Consider the following 14,284-nt stretch of genomic DNA (forward strand, 5'->3'; position numbering starts at 1 on the left):
TCTCTACTGGACTCGATCTACCTCCACTATGAAAATGCTATCATAGGAACTGTTCTCACCACACTGCATGCATGGAGTTTCATCCTCGCCATTTTTCCTAATTATAACGTGAGTCTCAATGATAGTACTTTATCCACGAGACTAAAAGTACAGGTTCAAATCACTGGAACTGACCAAGTACCAGAAGCTATGTCAGCTACTCTCCATCACCAAATAATATACCGCTTGCAGAATCACTCGATAGATCTCCCTCTCTCAGGTTGCTCTTCTGATTCACTATTGGTTGTCACCAATACAGAAGAAGACATACCCTCTATAGTCCAAATTCCGAGAAGAATTACAAGGGAAGAGTTAACTCAGTTGATTCCCCTTGAATGGATAACCAACTACGAGAGACTCCATGTTGATAAAATACCTACCCAATCCCAAGAGGCTACTTTCAGAAGATCTATTGACAAGACGGTCAAGACGATTTTCAAAAAGCCAGACGAAGGGTCGACCTCAATGTCTCCAATCTTCCATACAATAATGATCCAACCAATTTTAAAAGAAGACTGGTGTCCTGTCCATGTTGTTACAACAGAAGGAAAACCCATCTACACTGATAAAATAGATGTCCACTTCATCTGGGATGTTGATCCTACAAAATGTGACCCAGATTGTGACTGTTGGATGCACGATAATGATATTGACCCAGATATCATTCTTCCCAAAACAAAGAAAAAAGGGAGGTGCAAACCCTCTCCACCTCCTCAAAGAAGATTTGATCCAGACAATGGTCCATGGGTAGGAATCCATGGGAAAAATAAACTCCTCCCTATCTGTGAGGAAGGACTAAAAATCCTTAGGAAAGAAGGATTGTTACCACCTGATGATCCAACTCTTGTTACATGGCCACCAACAGACCATTGTAACGCACTACATCCTTCAGCTGTTGTCCAACCAATTCCTTGTTTTATGTACTCAGCTGCAACTCTAGAGTACGAGCGACAATTTCCTCCCGTGGAAAGGAAAATGGATCCAATCACAGGAAGAACATCTAAACCCTTCATTCATCCTAGTGAAGTCCAGCCCAATGGGAAACTTAATCCTTTAGCTCAAGCTGAAGAAGTGCTAAACTGGTAATCTGAAAACATGGTTTCTCAAAATGAGATTCTCCAAAGCCTTGACAAAAGGGTGGATAAGATTGCTGAGAAAATTGATGAGACGGATGACAATCTCAAGGTTTTATCCCAAAAAATGCAAAAGCATTACAAGAGCTTAAAAGCCCAAGTATCTCAGTTGGATCGTGATTTGAGGTAGATGTTAGAAGAGAGAACTTTTGGCAAAACTTTTGACCAAAAGGAAAGAGAAATCAGAAATCTACAAGGCCAGGTAAAAGAGATAGATGATTTCTTAAGAGCCTCTCATGAAAGAAAGCCCAAGCCTGTTGGAAACTCTTTCTTTGACCCTCCTGCTTTTTCTACATATTTCAAACAACCAGAAAGGCCTTCTCCTTTCTACCCTACCTATGTTTCATCACCACCAGATCAAGTTAGATACATACCTACAGCTTATAGGCCAAAATCTACTATAACTGCAACTCCCTCGACCTCCAAGACAAAAGGCAAAGCTTCCTGCCTAAGCGCCTCATCCTCAGACTCTCAGGATATCCCTGAGACACCTCCTCTAAAAATCCAAAAGGAAGAAGAAACTCCTGATAAAGGTTTCCAGGCCATGGCGATCACTAGAAAGTACGAATCTTCCCAGGAAAATCACCATCTTGCTGAAACATCAGCACACAAGGAAGATGAGTCCTTAACAGATAGTGACAATAACTCTGATCAGGAAACATCTACTGAAGAAACACCGGGATCTGTTTCCTCAAAATTAGAATCTAAAGACAACTATATCCCAAGAATCTTCATGGCAAATATAAAAGAGGAAGATTCCTTTTTTGAGGAAGATTCCCCTGAAGAAACTCTGATCCCTGAAAGGATTAAACCAAATGGCGGTCCTTGGTTCACCTTTGATGATATTCCACCCAGCCGCTGGAGAAAAAGACTACTTGAATTTGGAGCTTGGCTTGACACCCAGATGATGAAAATAAGTGTAGATAGCTATAAGATCATTGAAGAACTTTGCTATAGGATGACAGGCACGATGAAAGAATGGTATCACAATCTTGTAACCTTCAAACAAGATGAGTTACACCATCTAGAAACTACATATAATATTCTTGGTGTGCTTCACCCTGAATTTATCGGTGATATGGAGATGTTTGATAGAAAAAACAGACAAGAATTCTTTGAGATGAAGTGTTGTTCCCTCAAAACAAAGGACCTCGACAGACACTATCACAGGATGGCACATAGATATTATATCCTTAATGGATACAATGACCCTAGTCTCAAGAATACCTATGTCTCCTCTCTACCACAAGAACTCCAGCCAGAAATCCATAGGATGTTATCCACAACTCAAAGGGATATCAAAACCATGAGTCTTGGACAAATTCACCAGGTGACAATAGAAGCACTTGAAAAGCTTTGCAGTTTTCATCACCAATTTTCGGAAGTTATAGAACAAAAGTCAAAATTCACCCACGCCTGTAGAAAGACCTACCTGGAGATTAAGTGTAAAGACAAAAGGTGTAGCTGTGCAACAAAAAAGAAACACCATCAACAAAAATACACTAAATCTCATAAGACCTTCAAGGGAAAGAAAAGGAAGAATATGAAGTTCTTCAGAAGAATACCTTTCAGAGAAAAAGGGAAAAATCAGAGATACTTTATTTGTTGGAAGAAGGAACATTTCTCTAAAGAATGTCTTAATAATACTCATAAAGCCGCAAAACTGATCAATTCTCTTCAACCTCTAGAAGGAGACTTAGAATCTTTGTATTCTGAGCAAAGCTCTGTTGACGAAGAAACAATTTTTGCCCTCCAAGACTCTTTGCCTGATGAAGCGTCATCTTCGTAGTCGGAAGATGGCAGATATCTCCCTATTTACTCCTTCAAAGAGATAGGAAGTTCTCTTCCTACTCCACCTCTCCCTTGTGTTGAAGTTCATGTCCTCGCAACAAAGTTTTCACGTCCAAAGAAAGTTATAGCTTATATTGACACTAGAGCCCAGGTCACAATGATGAACCCTGGCATTCTCCCAGCAACATCGTGGGTAACACATGCTGCATGCTTTATAGCAGCAGATGGGAAGGTTTTTAAGAAAAATCTAATGAACAAGGAGAAAATAGGAAATAAATTCTTCCCGGACTGCATCGTCTGGACCAGGGTCATTGGCAGTAATCTTCCAAACAAAGATATTATAGTAGGAATGGACGTCTATTCAGCAGCAAGCAGACTTCAAATTCTCCCCACAGGAATCAAATTCAAAAGATAATTTAAGCCTTATTCCGGATTATGGAAACTATATTCCTTGTCTAAGATCCCTGTTGGTTCTGAAGAAATCAAGTCCAACCTATTCAAACTCTACTCAGACATCCATGAAGAATTCCGGCATCTGAAACCCCTATGGAAAAATAAGGACCTTTTTGTTCAACTTCCTTTTTAGCTAAATGAAGATATTAATCCAACCAAAGTCATTCATCCAAAAATGAGTCCATCAACTTATTCATTAGCTAGGGAAGAATGCAACCAGTTGCTCAAGCAAGGTCTGATAGAGCCCACGAAATCAGAATGGGATTGTCAAGCATTTTATATGGAGAAAAGATCAGAAAAGTTAAGAGGGAAAAAAAGGCTAGTAATTGATTAAAAACCTCTAAATTATTTTCTCAAAGATGATAAATTTCCCATTCCAAAGGCCTCGTCCTTAAATGTTTTCATCAAAGATGCCCAAATCTATTCTAAGTTTAATCTTAAGTCAGGATTTTGGCAATTGGGTATCAACCCAGAGGATCGTTACAAAACAACATTTTGCATTCCTAACACCCAGTACCAATGGACTGTGTTACCATTTGGGCTTAAAGTTGCTCCGTCACACTTTCAAAAGGCCATGACAAGAATATTTGAACATATTCTCAATAGTATCCTCATCTATATTGATGATGTGTTATTATTCTCAAAAGATGAAAAGACCCATAAACAATTATTGGGCCAATTCCTTTAAATAGCCCAACAGCATGGAATGATGCTCTCTGAAAAGAAAAGTCAATTGGGCCAAACAGAGATTGATTTTTTAGGGATGCATTTCTCCCAAGGGAAATATCAACCCCAACCTCATATTGCCCAAGAACTGTTAAACTTTCCTGATGAAAATCTCACTGTCAAACAAATCCAACAATTTCTTGGTATAATTAATTATATCATAGATTTCCTTCCAAGACTTGCAAAATACACAAGCCCTCTATCACAAATGTTAAAGAAAAAACCCCCACCGTGGGGAACAATGCAAACTGAAGCAGTAAAAGCCTTGAAGAAGATCACACAAACTCCACCTGCCCTAAAAATCCCTGGAAATGGGAAAAGAATCCTGCAGACCGATGCGAGTGATCACTATTGGGGAACAGTTTTGATAGAGGAACTTGAAGGGAAAAGATACTATTGTGGTCATGCCAGCGGCCAATTTAAAGAAGCTAAAAAACACTATCACACCACTTACAAAGAAGCTCTCTCCGTAAAAATGGGAATTCAAAAGTTTGACTTCCACCTAAGAGGCTACCAGTTTGAAGTCCAGATGGATAATTCATCTTTTCCCAAGATCCTTGAATTCAAAAATAAGATGCCACCCGATTCTCAAACCCTTCGCCTCAAAGATTGGTTTTCCATATATGATTTCTCTGTAAAACATATCAAAGGAACCCAAAATGTGATTCCGGATCTACTATCCCGACCTATGAAACTTGTCTAGATCATCACAGCCAAACACACTTTCCCTTTGATTCTTATGGTCAGACCACTACCAGCTCATGCACCCACAACCAGAAATCTTCCTCCAGGAATAACAGTCTCCTCTTCACCATCTCAGCTCAAACAGTATGCCAGGAACAATCTCTTTTATTACATGACAAAAATCATAAGGAATAAACTCTCGGATCATACTCCTTATTTCCCTAACACACCTTTCCTCCTACCAATTTTAATAAACCCAAATGTCAAATTCACAAAAAACCATTTATGGTATATCTGGTGTGCCACAATATTATATTTTATGCCTGTTCTTATTCCCACTGAAGCCATGTATCAACACCTGATGAATCCCGAAAATCACAAGTCCTTGATTTGGACTACCCTTGAATGGTAGTGTCCATTACAATGGTGGAGGAATCAATTAAAACCAGTCATAAACGAGGTTAAAGAGAGAAGATTAGCCTTAGAAGCTATTAACAAGCTCAAGTCTGTTTTGTTTCTACACAGGCCTTATCAGGCAGATCCCGAGACAAAGTTACTAGATTGTAAGAGTTATGTTCACTTATGGGAAACAATTGATGATTATCCTCCCAGTCTAAAAATCACAAGGGAATTAATGGAATATGTCAACTGCATCAATCTTTATGACCCAAAGAATCTTGATGATAATACAACTTGTATAAGTCATGGAAAATTCAGAAGACCAGAAGTTGGAGAAAGCTCAGCTCAAGCCATACAACAAAATCCAGATTCTCCAATGGAAGCTGAATTCTCAGAAGGACAAGTGAAAGAAGCTAATAGAAAATTGATGGATCACACTTACATGATGGATGACATCTGGCAACATGAGTCATCACGATATGGAGATTCCTTTTCTGATGAGAACTTATCTGATCAGAACATGTCCCCATCTCATGAACCCATTTTCAAAGACTAGGTGACAAGTGTCCCTTATAAGCCATTAGCATTCTTATGAATAGTATTTTCTCGTCCTTTTGTGTAAAAGTAATTCCATTATGTATGATTTAGAGATAAGGGTGTCAGACTTTTGGAAAAGGCATTTCTATAATGCCATGCTTGTAAATAGTGTTTCTTTTTTCCTTTATGCTCCTCCTTGCCTATAAAAGGAGAGCTCTTGTAATATATTTTCATCAAGCAATCACAAATAAAACTCTTTGTGTGTTCAAGAACAACTATGTTCTAAATATCCTTTCTCTCTCCCTAAAAGCTTTAGATACTATATTCATATCATAATTCCCCACATAGATGCAAGTTTTCTCTACACCTGCCTCAAATGACGATCTTGTGTATCAGAAAACATCTGACCTTCGATCCATACTACGGTCCTCACTATTATGGAATATCAGTTTTAATTGATAGTCTGTGTTATGCTTATGGTTGGTTGTTTTATGACGATTCAGTTGAGACTGGTTTCATGGTATGTGAGGCTCCCGGCCAGTATGGTATCAGAGCCTCGTTAAGAAGAAGGGGTGCATATGGTGTGAATATAGTAAAGAGAGTGAGTAAGGGATAAAACCACTTAAATATGGAAACACCTGAACCAAACACTCAACCTATTACTACTACTTCTTCTTTATCGCTTCCTAAACTCTGTAAAAAGACAAATTCTCATAAAATAGAAAACCTTATTGAGTATCCTCAAGTTCCAGAAGATGCTCAAATTTCCGAAACAATACCTCATCTATTAAGCCCTTACAACATCTCCAAAAGACAAAGAAGTGTTACTAGATCCATCCGAAATCTTATCTCTACAAACCGCCCTCATATGAAAGAATATGTCCAGTCGTCTAGACTAGACCAATGTAGCTTAAGAGCTACGAACCAGGAGCAGTACATAGATTTGGAGATTCCCCAGTATCTCATAAGTCATTAGAAGACTGAAGGATATACAACCTTAAACTTTGGGGTTGTCAAGCTCATACTTTCCCTACACGGAAGGAAGAACCAACCTGTCTTTTGCAAAATAGCTCTATTGGACTCGAGCTACCTCCACTATGACAATGTTGTGATAGGAACTGTTCTCACCACACTGCATGCAGGGAGTGTCGTCCTCACCATTTTTCCTAATTATAACGTGAGTCTCAATGATAATACTTTATCCACGAGACTAAACGTACAGGTTCAAATTACTGGAACTGACCAAGTACCAGAAGCTATGTCAGCTACTCTCCATCACCAGATAATATACCGCTTGCAGAATCACTCGATAGATCTCCCTTTCTCATGTTGCTCTTCTGATTCACTATTGGTTGTCACCAATAGAGAAGAAGACATACCCTCTATAGTCCAAATTCCGAGAAGAATTACAAGGGAAGAGTTAACTCAGCTGATTCCCCTTGAATGGATAACCAACTACGAGAGACTCCATGTTGATAGAAGACCTATCCAATCCCAAGAGGCTACTTTCAGAAGATCTATTGACAAGACAGTCAAGGCGATTTTCAAAAAGCCAGACGAAGGGTCATCCTCAATGTCTCCAATCTTCCATACAATGGTCCTTGGGTAGGAATCCATGGGATAAAGAAACCACTCTGAATCTGTGAGGAAGGACTAAAAATCCTTAGGAAAGAAGGATTGTTACCACCTGATGATCCAACTCTTGTTACATGGCCACCAACAGGCCATTGTAAGGCACTACATCCTCGAGTTGTTGTCCAACCAATTCCTTGTTTTATGTACTCAGCTGCAACTCCAGAGTACGAGCGAAAATTTCCTCCCCTGGAAAGGAAAATGGATCCAATCACAGGAAGAACATCTAACCCCTTCATTCATCCCAGTGAAGTCCAGCCCAATGGGAAACTTAATCATTTAGCTCAAGCTGAAGAAGTGCTAAACTGGTAATTTGAAAACATGGTTTCTCAAAATGAGATTCTCGAAAGCCTTGACAAAAGGGTGGATAAGATTGCTGAGAAAATTGATGAGACGGATGACAATCTCAAGGTTTTATCCCAAAAAATGCAAAAGCATTACAAGAGCTTAAAAGCCCAAGTATCTCAGTTGGATCGTGATTTGAGGTAGATGTTAGAAGAGAGAACTTTTGGCAAAACTTTTGACCAAAAGGAAAGAGAAATCAGAAATCTACAAGGCCAGTTAAAAGAGATAGATGATTTCTTAAGAGCCTCTCATGAAAGAAAGCCCAAGTCTGTTGGAAACTCTTTCTTTGACCCTCCTGCTTTTTCTACATATTTCAAACAACCAGAAAGGCCTTCTCCTTTCTACCCTACCTATGTTTCATCACCACCAGATCAAGTTAGATACATGCCTACAGCTTATAGGCCAAAATCTACTAGAACTGCAACTCCCTCGACCTCCAAGACAAAAGGCAAAGCTTCCTGCCTAAGCGCCTCATCCTCAGACTCTCAGGATATCCCTGAGACACCTCCTCTAAAAATCCAAAAGGAAGAAGAAACTCCTGATAAAGGTTTCTAGGCCATGGCGATCACTAGAAAGTACGAATCTTCCCAGGAAAATCACCATCTTGCTGAAACATCGGCACACAAGGAAGATGAGTCCTTGACAGATAGTGACAATAACTCTGATCAGGAAACATCTACTAAAGAAACACCAAGATCTGTTTCCTCAAAATCAGAATCTGAAGACAACTATATCCCAAGACTCTTCATGGCAAATATAAAAGAGGAAGATTCCTTTTTTGAGGAAGAGTCCCCTGAAGAAACTCTGATCCCTGAAAGGATTAAACCAAATGGCGGTCCTTGGTTCACCTTTGATGATATTCCACCCGGCCGCTGGAGATAAAGACTACTTGAATTTGGAGCTTGGCTTGACACCCAGATTTTGAAAACAAGTGCAGATAGCTATAAGATCATTGAAGAATTTTGTTGTAGGATGACAGGCACGACGGAAGAATGGTATCACAATCTTGGAACCTTCTAACAAGATGAGTTACACCGTCTAGAAACTACAACAAATATTCTTGGTGTTCTTCATCGTGAATTTATCGGTGATATAGAGATGTTTGATAGAAAAAACAGACAAGAATTCTTTGAGATGAAGTGTCGTTCCCTCAAAACAAAGGACCTCGACAAACACTATCACAGGATGGCACAAAGATATTATGTCCTTAATGGATACAATGACCCTAGTCTCAAGAATACCTATGTCTCCTGTAACAACCCAATTTTTTTAGTATTTATTTCTTATGTTATTATTATTATATTATATTTTATTTATTTGGAGTGTTAATTAATTAATTGGTTGTTAAGTAGTATAATAATTGATTATATTAATTAACTTGGTGGGTATATTGTGTTAGTTTAATTTAATTGAACTAATTAGAGATATTTTAATATTAGGTCTTATTGGGCCTAATAATTAAATTAGAGGTATCATTCTTTAAGCCCAAATATAATACTAGAATAGTAAGAGGTGAGGAGAGTGAGAAGTAGGATTCATTTGGTCATTTGACGGCAACAGAGAAAGAAAAGAGGAAAAGTAAGGAGAAGAGGGGAAGAACAAGAGAGAAGTCCAGAAAATTGAAGAGGTAAGGGGGAGAATCCTTATTATTATGGGTTAGTATGATTGGGCCAATGGGTAGAAATATGTTTAGGTTGAAACCCTAATTTTCATAGTTTTAAAATTATTAGGTTTTGATGAGTAATCTTTGATTTGTGATGAGTAATTATGCTTGGAACTGATAAATGGGTGGAATTGAGGGATAGATTGAGAATCCAATTTGATAATTTCTATTGTAGCACCACTGCTCTCGTTAAGAGAAAAATTCAGATTTTAACCCGTGTTAACCGGTTACTATAATAGTGTTAACCGGTTACGTGCTCACAAACTTTTCCTAGAAATTGAATCTGTTTAGGTGTTAACCGGTTACCCTAAATGTGTTAACTGGTTACTTAGTTAAAAATATGCCCAATATTGAATTCTGTTTTTCAGAGTAACGGGTTACTCTAAAAGCGTTAACCGGTTACTTAGTTCAAAATCTGCCCAGAATTGTATTCTGTTTTCAGAGTATCCGGATACCAAAATGTGGTAACCGGCTACTTAGTTCAAAATCTGCCCTGAATTGTATTCTGTTTTCAGAGTATCCGGATACCCAAAATATGTTAACCGGTTACTTGCTGTGAAAAAGGGAAAATTGAGGATTTTAAATGCTGTAATCATTTTGAAATGAAATCTAATTGTGCGTATTTGATAATTAGTTTATACATGTGAATAATGGATTGTGATGATTGTGTATATGTACCATTGGTGGATAATTCATAGAGTTGAATTATGGTGATATGTGGAATGTTAAGATGGTAGAGATGGTCTTAATTGCATACGTTGTTGGTATTTGTACATTCATTCATGGCATGGTCGGCTTCATGGTTGAAGCGGTGAAACTGTGGGTTCACATGGTAATAGACGTTGATCCTTGAATGGAAATAGGCGTAGCAGACGTTGATCCTTAATTGGAAATAGACGTAGTGGCTTTGATCTTGTCCGAATCGGAAGCGTGGCTTGGATTCTAGATATTGAATCGGAAAGTGGTGAAACGTTGGGTTCACATTACGGTACCACATGCATAGAGTCACATGTCTTGCATTGAGTCACATTAGAGTTATGTGATAATTGAATGTATGCATTGATGTGATTGTTATGTGTGTATGAGATATGGTAATGGAATTTGGTGATGTTTGGATACATAACTTGGTAAGATGTGTGGTTATGTGATAATTGAATATATGCATTGATGTGATTGTGATGTGTGTATGAGATATGGTAATTGAATTTGGTGATGTTTGGATACATAACTTGGTAAGATGTGTGGTTATGTGATAATTGAATATATGCGTTGATGTGATTGTGATGTGTGTATGAGATATGGTAATTGAATTTGGTGATGTTTGGATACATAACTTGGTAAGATGTGTGGTTATGTGATAATTGAATATATGCATTGATGTGATTGTGATGTGTGTATGAGATATGGTAATTGAATTTGGTGATGTTTGGATACATAACTTGGCAAAATATGTGATTATGTGATAATTGTAGTTATGTGTAGATTTGGGAATATAATATTGGATTTGAATATTATACTCCTTGAGTTTTGATGGATGTTCGAAACATGTGAAATAAATGTTGGTTAGTATTATTTACATGGTTATACAAGGTGTGATGAATTCCGTTAATTGTTGATTTAATCATTGTGCTTTATTATACTTCTTCATAATGATTTGAATTCTCACCCTTCTGTTTGAATGCTGCCTTTACATGAGCATCGTGCAGATATTCAAGAGTAGTATTGCTGAAGTAAGTGGACGGTAGCTCACTCGAAATTTAGCCGGAGAGTTTCCGTGTTTTGTTTTAGAGACTAGGTAGTGAGTCAATGCTATGGTCGTGTAACACGGGGTAGATTAGTAGTATTGAACTCATGTCTTATTTGGAGATGTATTATGTTATTACTTGTGAACATGGTTAATTGCAATTGCTGTTTGAGAGGCCATAGTGCCAAATATTCTGGATATGGTTTTATTTTATCTTGAGTTATTGAGAGATGATCATGGTATGGGACATGGATCATTTTATGAAATACATGAGTATTCATTATTTCCGCTGCGGACGCATATTCTTGAATATTCATGATAATTGAAATGTGTTATTTTAAATGACCAGGTGTATTGTATATTGATGATGAATGATGTTGGTTTTTGAAAGCTTTTAGTTTTTGAAAACGTTGATGTGACGCCCTTTTGTTTATATGCGTGCTTATTTACTCTGATTATATGTTAAGTATTTTGGGGTGTAAAAAGGGGTGTTACATTAGTGGTATCAGAGCAGGTCGGTCCGTCCGGCCAGGTTGTTTAATTATGTTTGTTCCCTAGTATGTGACATGTGTGTGAGAACACTGTCGATGCTTATTTTATTTTCCATTGGCAGGTTGGGAATGAAATAAGTGGGGGAGAAGCGTCTGCTTATCTTGGATGTTCCAATTGTATCGAGCTTGGACATTATGTTGTCGCATGCAAGAGTGCAGTGTTGGCTAGTTAACCTGTTTGAGAATGTTGTGCTTTCCCTGAACCCGAAGGGAGGTCGGATTCGAGGATGGTGTTGGTTAGAAGTTAATCGGGTGTATATCAACTGTTTTGAGAAGACGGTTATTATTCCTGAGGTTGGTGCGAAGGAAGATTGGTTTGTGTCTGCTAAGCAAGTTGAGGAATCGGTGCAAGGTGGTGCCGAGTTGTTTATGTTGTTGGCAACTTTGGATATTCGTGAGAAGAGGACGATTGAAGAATTGTCAATAGTTTGTGAGTTTGCGGAGGTATTTCCTGAAGATATAAGTGATTTACCGTCGGAACGCGAGGTTGAGTTTTCGATTGATTTAGTTCCTGGAACTAGTCCTGTATCGATGGCTCCCTATAGAATGTCTGCTTCTGAGTTGAAAGAGTTGAAGAGTCAACTTGAAGACTTACTTGAGAAGAGGTTTATTCGTCCTAGTGTGTCGCCGTGGGGTGCACCTGTTCTGCTGGTCAAGAAGAAAGAAGGTTCTATGAGATTATGTGTTGATTATAGACAACTGAACAAAGTGACGATTAAGAACAAGTATCCACTTCCGAGGATTGACGATCTGATGGATCAGCTGGTTGGAGCTTGTGTGTTTAGCAAAATTGATTTGAGGTCTGGGTATCATCAGATTCGTGTAAAGGCTGAGGATATTCAAAAGACTGCTTTTCGGACAAGGTACGGTCACTACGAGTACTTGTTTGGATCGCGATTTGATGTGTTTAGTGATCACAAGAGTTTGAAGTACTTGTTCGATCAGAAAGAATTAAATATGAGGCAAAGAAGATGGTTGGAATTCTTGAAAGATTATAAGTTTGGTTTGAATTATCATCCTGGAAAGGCGAATGTTGTAGCCGATGCATTGAGTAGGAAGTTATTGCACATGTCCATGTTGATGATTCGAGAATTTGAATTGTTGGAGCAATTTAGAGATTTGAGTTTGGCTTGTGAAGCGACGTCTTCGTGTGTTAAGCTTGGTATGTTGAAGCTTACGTGTGGCATTCTTGACAAGATTAGAGAAGATCAGAAATCAGATTTGAAATTAGTCGATGTTATGACATTGATTAATCAAGGAAAAGGTGGTGACTTTCGGATTGATGAGAATGGTATCATGAGGTGTCGTGATCGAGTTTGTGTTCCGGATGTTGCGGATTTGAGAAAGAGGATTCTTGAGGAAGGGCATAGAAGTAGTCTGACTACTCACCCTGGTGCTACTAAAATGTATCAAGACTTGAGAAAGATGTTTTGGTGGCAAGGTATGAAGAAGGATGTAGCGGAATTCATGTATGCATGTTTGACTTGTCAAAAGTCAAAGATTGAACATCAAAAGTCGTCTGGTTTGATGCAACCGTTATCTATTCCTGAGTGGAAGTGGGATAGTATCTCTATGGCTTTTGTTTCGGGTTTGCCGAGAACATCGAGTAATTGTGAGGCGATTTGAGTCGTTGTGGACAGGTTGACGAAATGTGCTCATTTTATCCGATAAGGATGGATTATTCGATGGAGAGACTTGCTAAGTTGTACATCGAAAGGATTGTGTGTTTACATGGTATTCCGTCGAGCATTATTTCGGATAGAGATCCGAGGTTCACTTCGAGATTTTGGGAAGGTTTGCAAAGTGCTTTCGGTACGAAGTTGCGTTTGAGTTCGGCATATCATCCGCAAACTGATGGTCAAACGGAGAGGACTATTCAGTCGCTTGAAGATCTTTTGAGGTCTTGTGTTTTGGAACAAGGAGGAAATTGGGATAGTTTCTTGCCTTTGATCGAGTTTACGTATAACAATAGTTTCCATTCGAGTATTGGAATGACACCTTTTGAGACTCTCTATGGCAGAAGGTGTAGAACTCCTTTGTGTTGGTACGAATCGGGAGAGAGTGTTGTGGTTGGACCCGAGTTGATTCAAGAGACTACGGATAAGATTAAGATGATTCAAGAGAAGATGAAGGCTTCTCAGAGTCGTCAAAAGAGTTATCATGATAAGAGGAGGAAGGCTCTTGAGTTTGAGAAAGATGAGCATGTGTTTCTTCGAGTTACGCCAATAACGGGTGTTGGTAGAGCTTTGAAGTCGCGTAAGTTGACGCCACGTTTCATTGGTCCTTATCAGATTTCCGAGAGGGTGGGTGAAGTGGCATAACGGATTGCATTACCACCATCACTTTCTAATCTTCATGATGTGTTCCATGTGTCTCAATTGAGGAGGTACATTGCGGATCCATCGCATGTTGTTCCAGTAGATGATGTTCAAGTGCGGGATAATTTGACGGTTGATACGTCACCTATGCGAATTGAAGATCGAGAAGTGAAGAAGCTTCGTGGTAAGGAGATTTCTTTGGTGAAAGTCATATGGGGCGGAGCCGCCAATGGCAATATTACTTGGGAACTCGAGGATAAGATGAAGGA

This window comes from Lathyrus oleraceus, chromosome 2, assembly GCF_024323335.1.
Source record: "Lathyrus oleraceus cultivar Zhongwan6 chromosome 2, CAAS_Psat_ZW6_1.0, whole genome shotgun sequence".
NCBI classification, from domain to species: Eukaryota; Viridiplantae; Streptophyta; class Magnoliopsida; order Fabales; family Fabaceae; genus Lathyrus; species Lathyrus oleraceus.